At 46.6% G+C, this 19551-nt stretch overlaps 1 protein-coding gene across 4 annotated transcripts in view; it reads right to left on the bottom strand.

Annotated features, from left to right (window-relative positions):
• The window catches only part of MAG (myelin associated glycoprotein), a 421346-nt gene that overhangs the window by 203215 nt on the left and 198580 nt on the right, over positions 1–19551 (bottom strand). The gene's annotated exons all lie outside the window — the stretch shown is intronic.

The following is a 19551-nucleotide window of genomic DNA, read 5'->3' as shown; positions in this document are numbered from 1 at the left end:
ATGTCAACGTTTGGAAGCATATTTCCCTCAGAAAACAGATCAACGGAGTGTAAGTATTGGTGTTATGGGCCCCACCAATGAATGTATTTGAGTGAATTTGATGCTGAGGTAGTTGGTCTGTGCCGAAGGGGGAATTTGATGTTCCGCGCTGCAACACACTCACCGACTGTGTGTTTTTTCCCCCTGAAAAATAGCTGTTAAGCTTCGTGTTTACCTGGATTTCTTATGTAGTCATTAAAAATACACTACTATTTTCTTTCGGGTAGGGGGTGCAGTTTTATATAGCACAAACTCGACCCAAAGGTATCCGCACGCTTTACATGAGCACCATTTACATTACAGACGGACACATTCATTTTTTTTTCCAGTCTCCGCATGCGTTTACTTTGGTGTGATTTAAGATTAACAATAACGAGGCAGCGTGATTACGAGAGAGCGGTTAGTTGGAAGGACTTTACTTGCAGGAGGTTTGGCAGGGTAGGTCGCAGAAGTGAGTCACTGATCCCCCGCGAGGGAGTTGTGCTGCATGACTGACCAACACAGTGTGCAAGCATGTCGAGTGACAGCCACTGGGCTCAGTGTCCCCTGCTGCAGAAGGAGTGGCTAGAAGTTACTGACTTCCTGGGATCACCCACTGCAGGGGTGCGCTGGGAGTGTCTGGCACTGTGTGAAAGGTGTGAGTATGGCCTGCACTCTGCCTAGATGCTGTTTTACTAGAGAGCAACAGACATGTGGGTGGCTCTTTCCACAGCATCAGGAACCCGGTCCCGTGGCATAGATGAGTGGCACCAGGGCTTTAAGTGGGATGAAAAACATTGGGGGAGCAGTAGAATGTCTCAAATCAGCATGACCGATGTAATTAAGGCCCTGGCTTAAAAACACCTATACTAAAAAGTATTTACAATGCAATAGGCCTTGCATTTGTGAGAGTTTAAGCTATTGGCATTGTAAATGGCAATGCCTTTTATTTATGTTTTTAAAAACAACAGATAAATAAAAGGCATTATCATTTACAATGCCAATAGCTTAAACTCTTGCAAATGCAAGACCTATTCCATTGCAAAGGCTTGTTTTCATGGTCACTACGGGCACTGCAGACCTAGGCCAGCCTGGCCTCATAGAGGCTGCTGTGGGGCCTCTGGTGTTTAGTACCGCTCAATACAGCTCGGTGCCAGAGCTCCGTGGTCCCAATATCACCTCTGCTGTAACTACTGTGAGCAGTGTTGCTGCTGTCACGATTTTTGTAGTCAGGGCACTGTGTTCTGAGCTCAGCTTGTATTCCTCAAGTTTCCTGGTTTTCTACTACGGCTCCTAACATTGTGTCCCATAGGTTGTTGTTGTCCTGACTGTATTTTTTCCTTTTACCTTCAGTCTTTATGATATTAACATCTTGTGACTTTTGAGCCTTTGATGCTTCCAATCTTTGACATATTGTGGGCTTTGAGTATTCAATGAGTTTATGATACTTGTGTGTGTTTGAAAAGAGGGCAAGGGAGGCGGTACAGGTCAAACCAGGCAAGGGATGCAAGCTGCATCGATACCTAGACCGACCAGTTCCTAGAAACTCTAGACCAGGCCCCAAGGCTACTGGTGCCTAAGGCAACCAGAGCGCAGCCGCCTTCTACCTTGACCCCTCCGAGAGTAAGACTCTGTAGGTTGGGGCTGCCCCCCATGTCCATATTCTAGGTTTCTCCACTTCACTCTTTCCCACTTGACCCGTTGCCGCAGTCGGACCGAGGGCTTGTTGCTTGTACCCTTGTGGGCTTGTAAGCTGCAGATTGTGAGCGGCAGGCTGTGGGGAGCCTCCCTGCTACTTTCTCCCACCAGCATCAAGTGCAGCGGTAACTGCAACAATAAGTATTTGGGGGAGCCGAACCACGGGAGTGTCCCCAGGTTTTTTTGGGTGAGTGGATCAGCCCAAGCGTGGTATGGGCTATTTCTGGGCTATACCTGCTAGTGCGGGATAGCCCAACATATCAATACTGCCATTTTGTAGTGATTGCCACCATTTTTTAAGGTGACCCGGTGGCTGAGCATTTTTGAAATTGCATCCCACCCTCCTGTCCCCTCTTGGTTTCCAAGAGGTTTTCTTTTTGGTAAAATATTTATTGGCCTTGTAGTTGTTTGAATTTTTGGCAGTCTTTCTTTGGATACAGGCGTTCAAGTTTTTTTTCCTGTATGTTGGTTGTCGCTTGAAACAGGTGCAAGGCGGTTGGCCTGTAAGGTGTCAGGGTTTTGAATTTAAGTTGATTGTGTTGCTATAGGCGAGATCAGGATATAGGGGAAGGTGTCAAAAAAGGACACATGGAGGAGGCTGGAAATAAAAGTTATGCTTTAGGAATTGTAGATGAATAGATGTCAAGAGATACAGGTTAAGTGTTGGGGAAGTCGAAGGTTAGCATTTTCAATTGTGTATTAGAGTAGGATTTAGATACTGGTAGGATTGGACGTGGGGCGGGACTTTTAGGGTAGGAGGAGGGTTAGCAATTGGAGATGATTTAATGTATAGCGAGGTTAATAGTTTGAAGGCATAAGGCACCTGATGGGCTACCTGTTTCAAATAAAGCGGCCTTTTTCACACCAAAAAATGTGTCTCTGCGGTATGTGCTGCTCGCCTCTCGCCCGACGGCCTCCTCTTTGGTGTTTTCCGGTGGCGTTCTACTCCCGGCAGCGCCTGCTGCTTGCCGCAAAGCTCTCACAATGTAGTGTCCCCACTCACCCAAGTCTTGGTTCACTACTTTAAAAGTGAAAGCAAGAAGAGCTCATCTTAACGCTGCTGAAATCCCGCTTTTCAGTTTGGATGTAACTTTGCAGAAGATAGGCCACCATCTAACTAGGATAGTGCAGTCCTGATGGAAAACAGCCCAACAAGACCCTAGAAAGGCTTTAAATAAACATCGTAAAATCACCAAGCTACAAATTCTATCCAAAAGTCAGAAGCTCGAACAGTTTGAATAATGTTAATATCATAGGGTAGACACAACAGGCAGCCAGCACAGGGTGGCAGATTTACAAGCCCCTTGCGCCACTTTTGCGTCACTTTTCCCATGTTAAAAGTGACGCAAAAGTGGCACAAGGGGCTTGTAAATCTGCCCCAGAATATTTAACAAATCACCATCTCCCATCCCATCCCCGCTCACAGACCCAATGCCAGTGTTGTGGGTAGGCTTATCTGTCCCACCACTTTTTGTTCTATCATTGATCATCACAGCGAACGTAGTGATGCCACTCAAAAGTTATTCGTTCTCTTATCAGTGCTTGCATAAGGCATTTGGGGGCATATTATCAAGCCAGGCGATAAAATTATCGCCGCTTTAGCGGCAGAAAACTGCCGCTAAAACGGCGATAATGGGCTTGATACTATGCTCTATGGGGCATATTAACAAGGACTTTATCTCTGTTTTTTTGGCTTTAAAAGCCAAAAAAGCAGAGATAAAACTAGCACCCTATCAACAACAGGGTGCTAACATGCAAATTTGCATGTTAGCACCCTTTTACTCTACGCTTCCCCTTGCATCTCTAATGAGATGCAAAGGGGGCGTTCCAGAGTAAAATAATAGGAGAAATGTCGCTAAGCGACATTTCTCCTATTATCAAGAATATCGCTAACCCTGTTAGAGACAAAAGCAGCGCTAACCGCGGTTAACACTGCTTTTTTATGTCTGGTATTTTTCTGACTTAGCCATGATATCCTATGGAAGGAGGATATCATGGCTAAGTTTGTCTGTCCCTATCAACAAGCTAACGTGAGATTATCGCTGGGTTTCCAGTGATAATCTCACGTTAGCCCCTTAGCGTCAGGATTTTTATCGCTATTGAGATAAGCGTTGCTAATAGCACGCTATCTCAGCGATAAAAATCAACGCTAGCCAGCGATAATTATCCTAGCGCTAAGTGCGCTTAGCGATAATTATCGCTGGTTGTTGTTGATATGCCCCTATGTAATTCCAATTGAAGCCCATGTTAGACGTCCTTCATATTTAACATGGGCTTCAATTGGAATTCCATAGAGCATATTATCAGCCCATTATCGCCGTTTCAGCTGCAGTTTTCTGCCGCTAAAGCGGCGATAATTTTATCGCCTGGCTTGATAATATGCCCCTTGATTCTCAGGAAATCCACAAACAGAAAATTGCTTTCCAGAGTATCCTAAAACAATTATATAAGGGAGAATACAAAGTAGGTGTACTATTCCCTAACCTTGAATGATGCATACAAGCCAAGCTATTAAGACCACATGACTCCAAGTTGAAAACTATGGGTTCAAGTAGAATGTGAATACCAGGGGCGGCTACTCTGTAATGGCGGAGCAGCGTCCCCCACTGATCAGAGCCCATCACAGAAAAATAAAACGAAATTAAAACAATAATATAATTTTATTTTTCTGTGAGGGGCTCTGGCTGATGGTGCGTGCATGCGGGGCGGGGTTGGGCCATGACAGACAGGAGTGGGGACACCTAGAAGTGTGCATGTAAGTTTGGCCAGCCGTCTTAGGTCTGCCAAACAGACATGCACACTTCTATTTCTCCATCCCAGCCACGGGCTCCCAGTAATGTCTGAGCGGCAGACCAGGCTTCTCAGACCAATACTGGAATGAGCCCATCCATAGAATGAGAGCAGCGTCTGGATTGGCTCGGCAGCCAGTACCTTCCAAAAGACTGCCTGGAGTGAAGCACTGAGGCGGTTGTTGGCGTCGGGCAGCGAGAGGTCATTAAAAAAAAAAAAAAATTACACTCAGTTCCCCCCCATCCACCCTCCTTCCCGCCCCCCCACTTTCGCTGTGCGGCGGCTGCCACTGGTGAATGCACCACTACATCTGTAAATGCTTTATCATTACTACTTCCTAGAGCGAAAAGGGCAGGACAGAGAATCTTTTACATCCCTCACATTGCATTACTGGAACACTGTGGTAAAGAGGGGAGAATAAACTACTTATCTTTTCCCAATGACAAAGAAAATAGCCCAGGTGTCTTTCCAGGCATTTAGGGTAAAGGGTTCAAAAGATGGTTAGAAGCAGAGGCGTCCTGGGAGATATATATGAACATGGAAATCCAAGGACATTGTCCTCATGCCAACAAGAGTGGCAGCTCCCACATGCAGATGTGTATGGATACACACCGATGGTTAAATGGCCAAAGTGAAAGAAAAACCGCAGCAAAGAGATCTGATAGCCATAGGAACTTTATTAACAGACCTTCGAACAAAAATAGGCAGAATAACTAATTACTAGGGAACTTGCAAAATAAATCGAAGCTCTCCATACAAAAGCTTGCAAGAAGGAGCGATGTATCAGTGACAAAACAAGGTTTAACATTTGGTCTAGGTCAACAACTGCATCGATATGCACTCAGCAAAAGGAAAATGGAAAGAATCAGGGACACTGGTATTATGCGGCAGGGGAGGGACAAATTATGTTGTGGGGTGACTAAATTATGCGGCAAGAAAAGGCAAATTATGCAGCATGATGCGGCACATTTTTAGATAGTATTACTTTAAAATGTTGTCATTTTTACACTTGTTAACACTGTCTGGGCATTGGTTGCATCTCATTTAATACCCAATTATAGCAATAATTAATAGGAATATGAACAGTTAACGTTCGCAAAGGGCCTTCCACTGCCCGGTAACACGTGCAGCTGTGTTTTTAGTAACTTTTGAACCGTTTGCGCTAGAAACAAAATGTATTTTTAGCTAATTCTGCAGATTATGCAGCAGAGGCTGAATTATGTGGCAAATGAGCAAATCCAGAATTATGCTAAAACACCCCAAGGCTGCACAATCGCATAATGCCAGTGGCCCTGGAAATAATGCCCTGATGAGTTATTTAACACTAGCAAAATGTCACGATTTTTCTGGCCCTTCTGAAAGCTACTGGAGATGGTGCAGCTAAACAGGCACAATGACACATGTGGTGGAAGTGCAGAGGAATACAAACCATATGGAGGGAGACAATATAACAACTCAAAACAATAACATCAATAGAACTGGAACTTGATCCATTGATACTGGTCCTTAGTGACACGGGGGAAATTCAGAATACATTCTCACTACTATAGTAGCTAAGTTACTTACTCACACTTTACTAGCAGCAAATCTTACCAAAGTGCATTGTTAGAAGTTGTCCACTACTCTGTTTACCTAGTACCGTTCTATACCGTTCTTGTAATCTGTACCAAAAAATAATAAATAGTGCTTGGAAAAAATATAAAACACCCTGGGCATTTTAAAGTACGATGAAAAGAAGAGGCTTGGAGGATGTAAGTCCATACCTCTACTGATCTGTGCAGGGACTATGCAACTCAACACAGCACTGGCGTGTTTGAGAGAACAGAGGTGTGGCAGCGTATGTGTATGTTCTTGTCCATCGCCCACCCGGCCCTAAAAAGGACTTCAGCCACCGTCTCCTGGAATTTATAGCCCCCCATGTACTTTAAACCCAGCAGTTTCGTCTGTTGGGAGATCTCAATTACCATGGCGAAGTCACAATGAACCTTGACACTAGCCAACTACTTTCTGACATGGGAACTTTGGGATTACGCCAATAAGTTATGGGACCTACTCACGCTGCAGTTCACACCCCGGACTTCATTTCTTCGAATTTGCCATTATCTAGCATTGACCCTCCAAAATCCGTGCTCTGGTCTGATCATTCACTTTTATGTTTTCATCTCCCGCCCTCAAGTCAAAAAGCCGAGTGCTCATGTGCCATAACAATATAAACACGTGGGAAATTCCGTCGCACACTGTTTTACTGAGTTTTTTTGATATATCACTTTTTCATTATCAATGAGGTAATAATCAGGTTTGGGTCTGCAGGATATCGCCTCCTGTCCTTTAGGCGAAAGTGACGATGTACAAGATTGCTGCCCTTTCCTCCGGGAAAGGGTCTAGGCCTGTAGACTCTCCGAAACGAATTAATCGCTTTTACACTGAATTAATTGTGTAAAAGCGACTCATTTGCTTGGGAGAGTCTACAGGCCTAGACCCTTTCCCGGAGGAAAGGGCAGCAATCTTGTACATGTGCCATAACAAGCCATCTGACAGTGCCAAAACGTTACCACACATGCAAGGGCCAATGAACAAGTGCCCCCCATGAACTCTGACATCGTAGGCGTGGATCTAGCGCTCTGTAATTTCAATGGGATATTGAATTCTGTTTTTGATAAAATCGCCCCTTACAGTCTCGTCAAAAAGAGCGCCCATAAACCTCACGCTCCTTGGTATTCACATGACCTAAGGACTGAGAAACCCTCCCGTAAAAGACTGGAAAGGAGATGGAGTTTGACTAATATTCCAGCTGACAAAACGATTTATGTCGGCTCTAACCGCTTACCATCGCAACATCAACCTAGCCCGCAAAACCCATATCACACAACAAAAATTGATGAGGCGGGGAAATCAGCTAAAACATTCTTTAAAAATACTCAAATCTTTCACAAATCCGGCAGCCTGCTCTTCAGAACCTATGACGTCGCAATCACTTGGCGACGCTCTGGCAGATCACTTTGATGGTAAAATTAAGGAGATGTACCCAAACTTCTCTACTATCACTGCAGAGCCCCATGAGAGGCATGTAGTCTCTATTTCTCTTACTGACCCAACCATCAATTTAGGTAATTTCAAAGAAATTTCCCCAGAAATCACCGATAATCTCTTGAGGTCTGTGAAATCTGACTAGCTTACAGACGTTTGTCCTCCTAGAGTTCTGTTGAGCTCGCACGTGAATTGACCCTGAAAACCTGCTCTTTAATCAATCTATCAGTAACTACTGGGAAAGTCCCCTCAGCCTGGAAGTTGGCTTTGAAGGCCTAGTCAAAAAAAAGTCGAATTTCGTTTCTACCGATCTTGCTAACTACTGACCAATCTCACTCCTCCTTCTGCTGACCAAGTTATTGGAAAAATACATTAATCAGCAACTGACAACCCACCTTGAATCTAATAGCTTATTAGTCCATTCTCAGTCTGGATTCAGACCTCTTCACAGTACTGATATAGCCTTGCTTGAGGTCACTGACAATATCAAATGCTCTCTTGATGCCAATGTACCCACAATGTTGGTTCTGCTAGATCTGTCAGCCACATTTGATACAGTGTTCCATCCACGACTTCTCGACAGACTACAGGAGATCGGGATTCATGTAATGGCTCACCAAGGGTTAGCATATTTCCTATCTAAGAGAACCCAAACGGTCGTCCTGAATCCTTACAAGTTCAGAACTATGTCACTTGACTACGGGGTCCCTCAGGGCTCCTGTCTTAGCCCTACACTTTTAAATATCTACATGGCACCCCTCGCTATGCTAGTCAGAGCTTTTGGGTTTGACATTTTTTCATACGCGTACGATACACAGCTGCTTTTTTCCTTCCGGAATAATCTTTCCAAATCCAAAGCTTCTTTCTCAACCGGGATGAAGGCTATAGCAACTTGGATGTTGGAAAACAGACTTCAGCTTAACCCCTCTAAAACAGAAATTATGTTATTTGGACAAGCCCTACATCTCTGGGCTCCTGACTGGTGGCCATCACAGCTGACTCCTGTCCCTGTACCCAAACTAGTGGTAAAAAACCTGGGAGTCCGCCTGGACTAATCCCTCTCTGTGACAGAACACACCTCGGCTATTACCTGCTCTTGTTTTCATATGTTAATCTTCTGAGAAGAGTTTTTCCTTTGATACCTCTCTCCTCAAGGAAAACCCTTGTCCAGTCCTTGGTGATTAGCCGTTTGGATTACACCAACTCACGTCTGGCCTCCACTAATGAGAATCTGCTCTTGAAACTTCAGGTTGTTCAGAACACCGCTGCACGTCTTGTATGCAACACCCCCTCTTCTTCAGTCCCTGCATTGGCTACCAGTGAGAAAGAGAACTTCTTTTAAGGTATGCTGTCTAACCCACCACGTTCTCCATGGTCAAGTTCTCACATATTTAGCCTCTAAACTTCTCCTCTACACTCCTTCGAGACTTCTAAGATCATGTGACAAGGCCTTGCTCAAAGTCCCAAGGTTTAGGAAGGCTAGAGCAGGCTGTAGATCTTTCTCCGTCCTCGCCCCTCATCTCTGGAATAATCTGGTTTCTCAGCCTGTGTGTATGTCTTGGCCCAGTGCTGAGATACCCCTTTGGGGGTTATTCGAGCACGTGATAAATTAAAATAACATAACATAACATATGAACAGTATGTGTTTATGGTGAAAAAATAGCAGTGTGGCAAAATTAGTGTGGTTTCCTTCTCATGCAAGAGCCTGCTCGATATATAGAAGTTTATCCGGCCCTCTTCGTTTCAGTAGTGTATGATATTGAAGTATTTATTATTTGAGGAATAACCACAACTCTTGCTAGGGTGAACCCTCCAAGTCACTAAATTAACCTGTGCTAAACCCCCAGGTACTTGAGTCACAGAGAGTACAGGTTTAACTTGGGTAAATGTGTAAAGTATTTATGCAATACCAAAACAGTAATAAAGTCAAATCATAAGACAATTAAAATCCCCAAATCAATTAGAAAAAAAGAATAAAATTGAATAAACAAAATCTCACCGAAACTCCAATACGAGAAATCAGTTATATGAATTTTTTAAGTATAAATAGAGCCAAAAAGCGCTAGGAGCCAATGATAGTCTAGAGTCGCAAAAGAACGGGGTCAATGCTCAATTTCAGGCTGACCACAATGGAGAGCAGGTCGTACACACCAACCAAGTTGATCCCAGTACAAGATTCTACCTCCTGTTTAGGACCCGATATAGAACTTGGCAGAGAAGGTTTTCCATCACAATGGAGTGGTGATTTTGTTTTATTTTCCCAAACAAAATCCCAGCAAACCCTTTGTGGAGAAAATATTTCCATCGGGTCTCACTGATCCAGTAAATATTGTATGACAAGTTGAAAATAGCAAAAACATCTATTTCACATTTTTATGAAGAAGTGATGTGTATGCGGATTACTTTTGTAACCTTGAATGTTTTGTGGGAAGATGTGGTCAAATTGTTTATTTTGGTCCATGCTTTAGTCCTCAGAATTTAAATTGGAATCTCTCTTCACAGCAGCTTATACAGCCTAACATCAGGTGTCTTAATTTTTCAAAGATATTATATTTACATGTAAAGAGTCTTTCTACGATTTATTCATAGTTATTCTTTCCGTGCAATTAGTTAGAAAGTGATTATTGATGGGGGGACTAACACATGAAACCTGGGCATTCCCATCAGCTTTCAGTCGAGTGCACTGAGGTTAGGAGGGAGCAACTTCAAATCCATAGCAGCAAATTGTCCTTACATACTTTGAGATAAACTTCAGGCAGTCCTCCTGGTGTTTTTTTCTGTCTCTATAAGAACTTTAGGAGCTACATGAGGTCTTGGCTAGACGTCAACTGCACGTTGAAATATTCCTAGTTGTCAGGCTCTTACCTGGCTGAGCTTGGGAGCAGCAATGAGCTTGTTTTTAAAAGGCGTACCTGTTTTGTACATTAGTGAAGCTCGAGCAGCAGTGGTACATGCCCCAAACACACAGAACTAGTACTACATTGGCATCAGCAGTGCAAGTATTTCTTTCTTTCTTTCTTCTTACATCATACACATACACATACACACATGGATCTCTGTTTGTGTATTGTTGATATATTGAGTATTGTTTTTATATATGTGTTCTTGTATGCTTTTTTTTTGCATGGGTGTCTTCATTCGTATTGTGAATAGTTGTTGTTAGAAATGGGGTTTCTGGTTGGCTAGGGTATGCACCTAAGCCAGGCAGAACCCACCACTCTAGTCAGGATAAGAGTGTTACACTCCCCAGATAACCCCTGCTCACCCCCTTGGTAGCTTGGCAGAGCAGTCAGGCTTATTCCAGAGGCAATGTGTAAAGTGTTTGCGCAACACACACATCAGTAACACACAACGTACACCACAAAAGAGACTTCACACAAGGTAATTTAAAATTATCTTGTATATTGTAGATAAAACACATAAATCACTTTGCCAACTAGGCAAGTGTCATAATACCATAGGTAGTGCCATAGAGTAAATACTAATAGGGTGCACATGTCAGAAAACATCTTGAAAACATTATGCATAACACCACCTCGCACCATCACTGTACATATTATCCAGTTTCTGAAAATAACAGTACTTTTTATTCTCATCATGCGGGCAGAAACGACATGCATCAACACATCAGTGCATGTGATGCATTAGATTAGGTTTGAGAGAGAAAGCTGAATGACCATGAATCACCCAAAAATCTTTGTAGTACACAAATCACCCACTATGGTCATTGTATATCATCAGTACCACCTGAATTACAGGAAAACTGCCATAAACACATAGGTACAGTACCCCTGCAACTCTATTATATTGTAGGCGGTAGCCTTCACAAAACGCCCCCACAGTAAGTGATATCGCAGCTGCTCCAGCTCAGGTGGTGCAGTGGTGAGTGGCTTCCAAAGAAAACAAGAGGTGGGGGGAAGACACTCACTCAACCCCCGGTCAGGACACTTGTAGCACAGCCTTTCATGCTGCACTGGGCGTGAGGTGCAAGGGTGTCCCACTTCATTGGGCGGCCACATGCCTATCCAGTGCGGCTGTGAGGCTGCGGCTCTCTTCTTCTCCAAGAGCGTGCCCGCTCTCCTCGGCAGTCGCCCCTCACTGAGGGGTCGCTAGGCGCTGCATCCTGCTTGGGACAGGCCTGCAATTAGGTACGGTCCTTCTTCTGGTCGCTGATTCTACGTGGGTGGCTTCGGGCAGGTTGCTAGGCAATGCCTGGCAATCCTGCGCCACTGGCTCTGCTGTCAAGCAGCTACACTTGGATCTCCGCGATCTCTCGGGCTCCTACAAAGTGGGTGGGCTCATTCCAGAACTCGGGCCATGGCAGTGTAGCTGGCAGCGCCCATAGCAAGTTGCAATCAAGGGAGCGCAAAAGAGCCTCCACAGTGGTGAAGAACACAGGCAGGCTTTTCAGGAAATAAAGCCCAACGAATTTCTAACTGTGCCAAGAACGTCCAGGAAGCATGAGAAGTTTCAGTAAAATAAAAGCACACTGAAGGAAACAATAAAGGGATCTTGCATGGTTTTGGTTTAAAAAGGCAAAGAACAGTCCAGTCCTTCTCCAGCAACAGGCAGGATAAACCAATGCAGGCCATCCTACCCCACACACATCAGGGGCAGCGCTCATTAAACAGCTTCTCCAGCTCTCTTATCAGGCAGGTTCTCTTTAAATCCAGCAAAAATCTTTCACTGAAGCCGTTTTATCTTCCTGAGACTTCCAAAAGGAGGCAAGCACACACAAGTTCTTGGAGATTCTTCACAAGCAGGAAACCACAGCAGGGCAAAAAGAGTCAGTCCTTTTCCTCCACCACAGACAGAATCAGCAACTGCGGGCCAACCCACCCATCCCACATAAAAGGAAGCGCTCATCGCACAGCTCTCCAGCTATTCTCCTTGGCAGGGTCCTCTTGTTTCCTGAAACAATCTAAAGTCTTAGTGTTTAAGGTCTCATGGTTATACCCCATTTTCTCATTGTTCTCTTTGTGGTAATGGTCTCTGAACCCATTACAAACCAGTCCTGGCCTCCTTGGTCCAGCATGACCACAGGGGGCAGAGACAGCATTGTGGAAAGGAGACACAGCCTATTCAGGTGCTAGCGAAACTCCTCCCGCCACTCTAAATGCAGACCAAGTCTATTCAGCCTAGGGAATAGCCACCCAAGCAAGGCAGGACACACCTCTACTCCCCTTGTGATTGTCTAGAGGGAATGCAGGAAAAAACTGGTCTTAAACAGGTGAAACGAGGAGAAATGCTTTATTTCTTCTCGTTTTTGCTGTTTCCATGTGTGCTTCATTGTGCAGCACGCATAGAAACAACAAAAGGCCATTGATTGTTTATGTGCAGGAAGGTGACCCTTCCTGCACATAAACAATCTTTAAAAAAAAGACATTTACATTTTGTAACTTCTATGGGTGTTGCTTAATGCAGCACACATAGAAGTTACAAACTACCATTTAAAGCCCTCCCGTCTTCAGTGTTCGCGCCAGCAGCCCCCTGCTCACTTGCTGCTCCTGTTATTTTTAAAGTACCTCACTTGGTCTTCCTCCTTTTAATTGTAAGCGTTTTGGAGATAGTTTAATATTGTTTATTTTAATTCATTATAACTTAATTTCTACAGCCTTTTTTCCCGTCGCTGCTGCCACTGCGGCCCCTCCCCTGACACAACCCCCACTCCCGACTCCCTACCTCCAGTCCCGCCCCCCTCCCCTACTTAATGGAGGCCGCTGTGGGGGAGCGCGTGTGAAACCTAGACCTCCGGTCCAGGCCAGCACTCTCCCCAGCAGCTCCGCTTTCAGCGTCCTCCCGTCTTCAGTGTTTGTGCCGGCAGCACCATGCTCACTTGCTGCACCTGTTATTTTTCAAGTACCTCACTCGGTCTTCCTCCTTTTAATTGTAAGCGTTTTGGAGATAGTTTAATATTGTTTATTTTAATTCATTATAATTTAATTTCTACAAACTTTTTTCCCGCCGCTGCTGCCCCTGCGACCCCTCCCCCGAAACAGCCCCCGCTCCCGCCTCCCTACCTCCAGTTCCGCCCTCCTCCCCTACTTAATGGCGGCCGTGCGCAGTTGCGCCTAAGACACGCCCGTCTGCGCCCGTCCGTGACCCGACTGCGACCAGCGCCAGAAAGCCTGGATCCACGACCTTTCACCTCTATGACAACACCGCCCTCCTCGCACTCAACCCCGGAACGCACAGAGACTGCCAACAGGCCTTGCCAACCTCAACCCATGGCCAGTTCACCAGCCTCCATTGCCGTCAGACCTTCACCACCCGACCTCCACCGACACCGGCTCTGACCACGCCCTAAGATGTATCCTCCTCAACTTACGCTCCGTACACAAACACCCCATAAAAATCTGGGAACTACTCACCTATCTCTCTCACGACATCACCTTCCTCACAGAGACATGGACCAATGATGCCTCTGCCCCTGACATCATTCAACACAGCCATCCCGGATGGATACAAGATCCAGAGGAAGGACCGCCCAGGAGGGGGCCTCGCCATTGCACACAAGAGCACCCTCTGCCTCATCACCTCCAGTGAAACCTTCCCCTCAGCCGAACACCTTCACTTCCAGATCCAGACCAGCCCTAACACCACACTCCGAGAAACCCTCGTCTACAGGCCTCCGGACACCCTTCGCCACCACCATCACAGACTTCATCACATCCCACGCCATCGCATCTATTAACTACATACTCATTGAAGACCTAAACTTCCACATCGACAACCCCATTGACCCAAACTCCACCATCCTCTGGGACAACCTCACCAGCATCTGACTCAACCAACTCGTCACCGCAACCACACACAGAGCAGGACACACCCTCGACCCCATCTTTGCGGCAGGAAGCAACATACATTTCAGCCATACAACGCAACCACCTTGGACCGACCACCACTGCGTCCATTTCACCATCAACAAACCCAAGGCACCAAAACCACCCTCTGCCCACCATGAAGGAACTGGAGCAAGGTTACCGACGAGCAACTGAACTCCGCCCTCACCCTAGACATGCCCACCTGAACACCCTACGCAAACATAGCAGCCACAGGACTCCACACCAGGATTACTCAAGCCCGGCAAACAGAGCCCCAGGAAAGCCGAAATGGAGGAACACCAAGACCACTGACAACTATTCCACCTACAAGCACGCCATCATGGACTACCACAACCAGATCAGATTAACCAAAAGGAACTTCCTCCACAACAAAATCCTCGCCAACTCCGCCAACTCCAAGGAACTCTTCAGTGTCATTCAGGATTTCACCAACCCATGCAGTGAAGCCACAGACATCAGAGAAGTGTGGCTCAATGATTGGAGCGGCAGACCCTGATGCAGAGGTCTAGCCCGGGACCAGGGTTCAATTCCCCGCCTCGGCGGGTCTTGGGCTCAAAAAATTCCACGGACCTGATAATTCTCGCCTCAGTGCCTATTCCAATCATGGAGTCGCACTCTGCAACTCTGGACAATAGCTTGCTTAATCTCCACAACGGTCCCCACAACGCTAAGGATGCCTGGCCTCCACCTTGGGGGTGCCCAGGAGTGGACGCTTTACAGGGAAAGCCAGGATGGGTTCCACAGCGGTATTCGTACAAGCGCCTTGAGACCCTTGCGGGTGAGTAGTGCGCTATACAAGTATCAAATTTACCCCATGCCAAGACTTCTGCGACAAGCTTGGAACCTACTTCCACCTCAAGATCAAGATACTCTACGACAACTTCATCGACCACCCACAAGACGCCACAGCCACCCCTCCGCCCCAGAGATGCCAGCCAGCCCACCATCTCCAACTGGACAGCAATCACGACCGAGGACACCGCCATGACCATAAAAGGCATCCACTCGGGGGCCCCCACCGACCCCTGCCCCTTGCACTTCTACCACAGGGCCTCGGATGCCATTGCACCGGAACTACAATGGACCATCAACACCACGTTCACAACAGGCACCTTCCCTGACGACTGGAAGCGCGCAGAAGTCAGACCCCTGCTGAAGAAGCCCATGGCCAACCCCTCCGACCTCATGAACTACCGGCCCATCTCACTCCTCCCCTTCGCAGCCAAGGTGGCAGAGAAAACAGTCAACAGGGAACTGACACATTTCATCGAAGAGAACGCCGTCCTTGACCCGTCCCAATCCGGATTCTGAAGCAACCACAGCACCGAGACCGCCCTACTCGCCGCCACAGATGACATCCGCACCCTCCTGCATCAAGGCCACTCTGCAGCCCTCATCCTCCTTGACCTATCAGCAGCCTTCGACACCGGAACTGCCCTGAACTGGATCCAATCGTTCCTCACCGGTAAAAGCCAAAGAATCAGACTACCACCTTTCCTCTCCGCCCCTACTGAAATCAACTGCGGAGTCCCACAGGGGTCATCACTGAGCCCGACCCTCTTCAATATCTACATGGCCCCCCTCGCAGCCATCGTCAGACGTCACGGCCTCAACATAATTTCCTACGCCGACGACACCAAGCTCATCCTCTCCCTCACCAGGGACCCCGTCACCGCAAAACTCAACTTCCAGAGAGCAATGCAAGTCGTCGCAGTCTGGATGACCAACAGCTACCTAAAACTCATCCTCATCCTCAGAACCACCCCATCAGCATGGGACAATACCTGGTGGCCCACCGCCCTCGGAAGCCAACCTACCCCCTCAGACCACACCAAAAACCTCGTACTCGATTCATCGCTCACCATGACCCGACACGTCAACGCCGTCACCTCCAGCTGCTTCAACACCCTCTGCATTCTCCGAAAGTCCTTCAAATGGATCCCACCTGAGTCAAGGAAGACAGTCACCCACGCACTCATCACCAGCAAACTCGACTATGGTAACGCTCTCTACGCCGGCATCAACAAATCCCTTCTCCGGCACTCCAGACGATACAGAACACCGCGGCCAGACTCGTCCTCGGCATCCCAAGGCACGAACACATCAGCCAACACCTGCAGAGACTCCACTGGCTCCTCATGGAGAATAGAGTCACCTTCAAAATCCTCACCCACGCCTTCAAATGCCTTCACAACAGCAGACCCAAATACCTCAACGACAGAATAAACTTCCACGTACCCAAGAGGAACCTCCGATCTGCCAACCTCGCACTAGCTGAAACCCCGCGCATCCACAGAGCCAGAGAAGGTGGAAGATCATTCTCCCACGTTGCAGCCAAAACCTGGACCGAGGTACCGACAGACATCAGACGCGCCCCCTCCCTGAACACCTTCAAGAAGACCCTCAAGACCTGGCTCTTCGGCTGAAACGGATCTGCATACCCCCCCCCCCCCCCCCGCCCCCTTAGCGCCTTGAGACCCTCACTGGTGAGTAGCGCGTTTACGAGTCCCTGATTGATTGATTGATTGATTGATTGATTGATTGCATTATGTTACAAGGGTGCCTGCTTAGGTTGTAGGCTGCTAAATTTAGCACCAGCGCAGGGGGAAACGCAGGGCTGCACCATATGGTTGTAAATATGGTGCAGTCCTGCGTTTCAGAAGTGAAGGAGCGTAGCGTTAGGCCAAGGAGGCTAACGCCACGCTCCGCCACTTCATTGTAAATATGCCCGCAAGACTGCTATCTTTAGCAATAAATGGTTTGAACTGTTTCTCTTGTTTAATAGAATTAAATAGCCTGCTGTGCACTTTCCTGCTGGTTTCTTTGCTGCCCGGTGCCCTGCTGTTTCTATCCCTGGTGGGACAGGAGTCCCAGGGATCCTGTGTACCGCATTTCCACTGCCGCCATCACCCTCCTAGGGGACCACATGTCTCAGGGTGCAACGCTTCCCACACAGGTCCCGCGATTGAGGGGGAGGCGCTTCAATTCCCAACGCACATAAAACGCTACCTCTTCCAGGGCGACGCGGGGCGTGCGTGGGGCACGCCCGGGCAAAGTACGGGCCAAGGGCGGGTCCATATACTCCCGTCAGAGCCCGGAGGAGACTGGGCTGGGCAACCCCTCTGACACTGGATGACCGGGACACTCGAGAGGGTGACTATATAGAAGTAGGACTCACTCTTAAACAAGGTCATTGCTCTGTATTCTGATCAAAGCCAAGAGGGACAAGGAGAACCGGAAGTGTTCATGAACAGTGGTGTATGGACATTGAACTAAACTTATCTTGGCCTAACAGAGCTCTTAAATGCATATAATTGTATTTTAATTTGCTGGGGCTAGCTAGTATGGGGAAGAGGAAATTATGTGAAGGAGCTACGGGTGATGCAAAAAAAAAGGAAAGTTAAAAAGGGAAGAACAAAAAGCCCTGGTCAAAATGATGCTGAGGGTGGTGTTATGGATAGGATAGACAGCCTACTATCCAAATGTGAGGGGTTATTGGATTCCACACACCCTGACCAAACACCTAGGGATAGCATGCAACAGATCTTGAGTAGCAAACCACCCAAAGTGCGTGTACCCGACATGTTTAAAAAATCAGCCAAAAAAAACACCAATACCGGATCCTCAGAATGTACCAGAATTAAACATAACAGTAGAGGGACCCCCCCAGTACCAGCCAGACACCCACAAAGCTTTCACCACTTTTGCATGTAATAATAGATTTTCAATCCTGGCTGACCTAACTGACCCGTTGGCAAATACCCCACACAATGGGACTGAGGGACACACTATGGGCCTGGATAATACAGCGAGTAGCACCCCCAATAATTACAGGTGTATGGGCGATCGAAGTGTAACTGGCACAGATAATATAGCATCTGTTGCTAGCAACATACAACAGGAAAGACCCATAGATGATACTGTCCATGAAACAGTGTCTAACGACTTGGTAACATTGATGAATGAAATCAGGGCCCTCAAAGTGTCAGTTTGCATACTTAGTAACACCCTAAGTTAGATGCATCTAGCTGTGGATTTGATTAAATCATCAATGGGTACCCATCCGAGTCATAAATCACCCTTACATACAGTTATGGGCGCTAGAAATTATCCAATGGTACAAAGTGTGGCCAAGACATCCCAAAGGCCAAGTACAAGTGGATTTTCCAGGCCCCTAAATACGGATACCATGAGTAAAAATCAAGGGCTCCTTGGGAGGAAAGACAATTCGATACCTACCCTCAGACTCCTGTTGCCCCTTGCTAAGGCTATTGTTCCAACCTTTAACACCAGTGCTAATAGACATGATGGCCAGAGGGTGGTAGGAGAAGGGAGTAGCATGTCAAACACATCAAATAAGGTGTACATGATTAATGTCCCCAAACTTTCAGGTGCATCCTATAGAGAAGACGAGGGATCACTCAAGAATAAGAAACAGCTGCCTTGCTCAGTGAGCAAGGCAGCTGTGCTGCCGAAACGTGTTCGATGGAGGCTGAATAAAAATAATATTCAACTGCACAAGGCGTCATCATCCTCGGTTATTCCTGGTCGTGAGGAGTTGTGAGAAAAATAATGAATACATATATATATATATATATATATATATACATACATATATTCACTCTCCTTTTGTTCTTTTGTCACCCAACTGCTGAACTCCTATTCAACGGGTGCTGTAGTTGCTTCCGTGAGGGCGAAATCACGTAGAAATACTCAGCTACCAAAAATGCAGGGCACTCCCGGGACGTCTTCAATTATAATTTATTCAAGCAAATGCATTTCGGCCTCTTAGCCTTCCTCAGTGCTCAATAATTTGGCACCAAACACATAGCATGTTTAAATGTGATTACAGATGATTTAATTGGTGAAACACTCAGTCACGGCCAGCAACGAAGGACTTGTCAAGTTCTCGGTGTGATACCAATCGGGACGCCATGTTAGCATGTGCTTTATTCCTTACAGCCTAATGATACACATCGCATTATTGCTTGGTTCTCCATCTTGTATAGACTTTCAATGGCTGTATTTCCTCTTTAACGGAAAATCAAGTCATAAAATGTCACTTACAAACATACATACCCTCTCGGTCAGGTGTGACACATAAGCCAGCACCTTTTGGACTCTGTATTTAAATACAACGTGTCACCCCCCCAAGCGGTTACATTACCACGGT

This window comes from Triturus cristatus, chromosome 7 (assembly GCF_964204655.1).
Source record: "Triturus cristatus chromosome 7, aTriCri1.1, whole genome shotgun sequence".
Lineage (NCBI taxonomy): Eukaryota > Metazoa > Chordata > Amphibia > Caudata > Salamandridae > Triturus > Triturus cristatus.
This window is presented reverse-complemented; position numbering and strand designations above follow the sequence as displayed.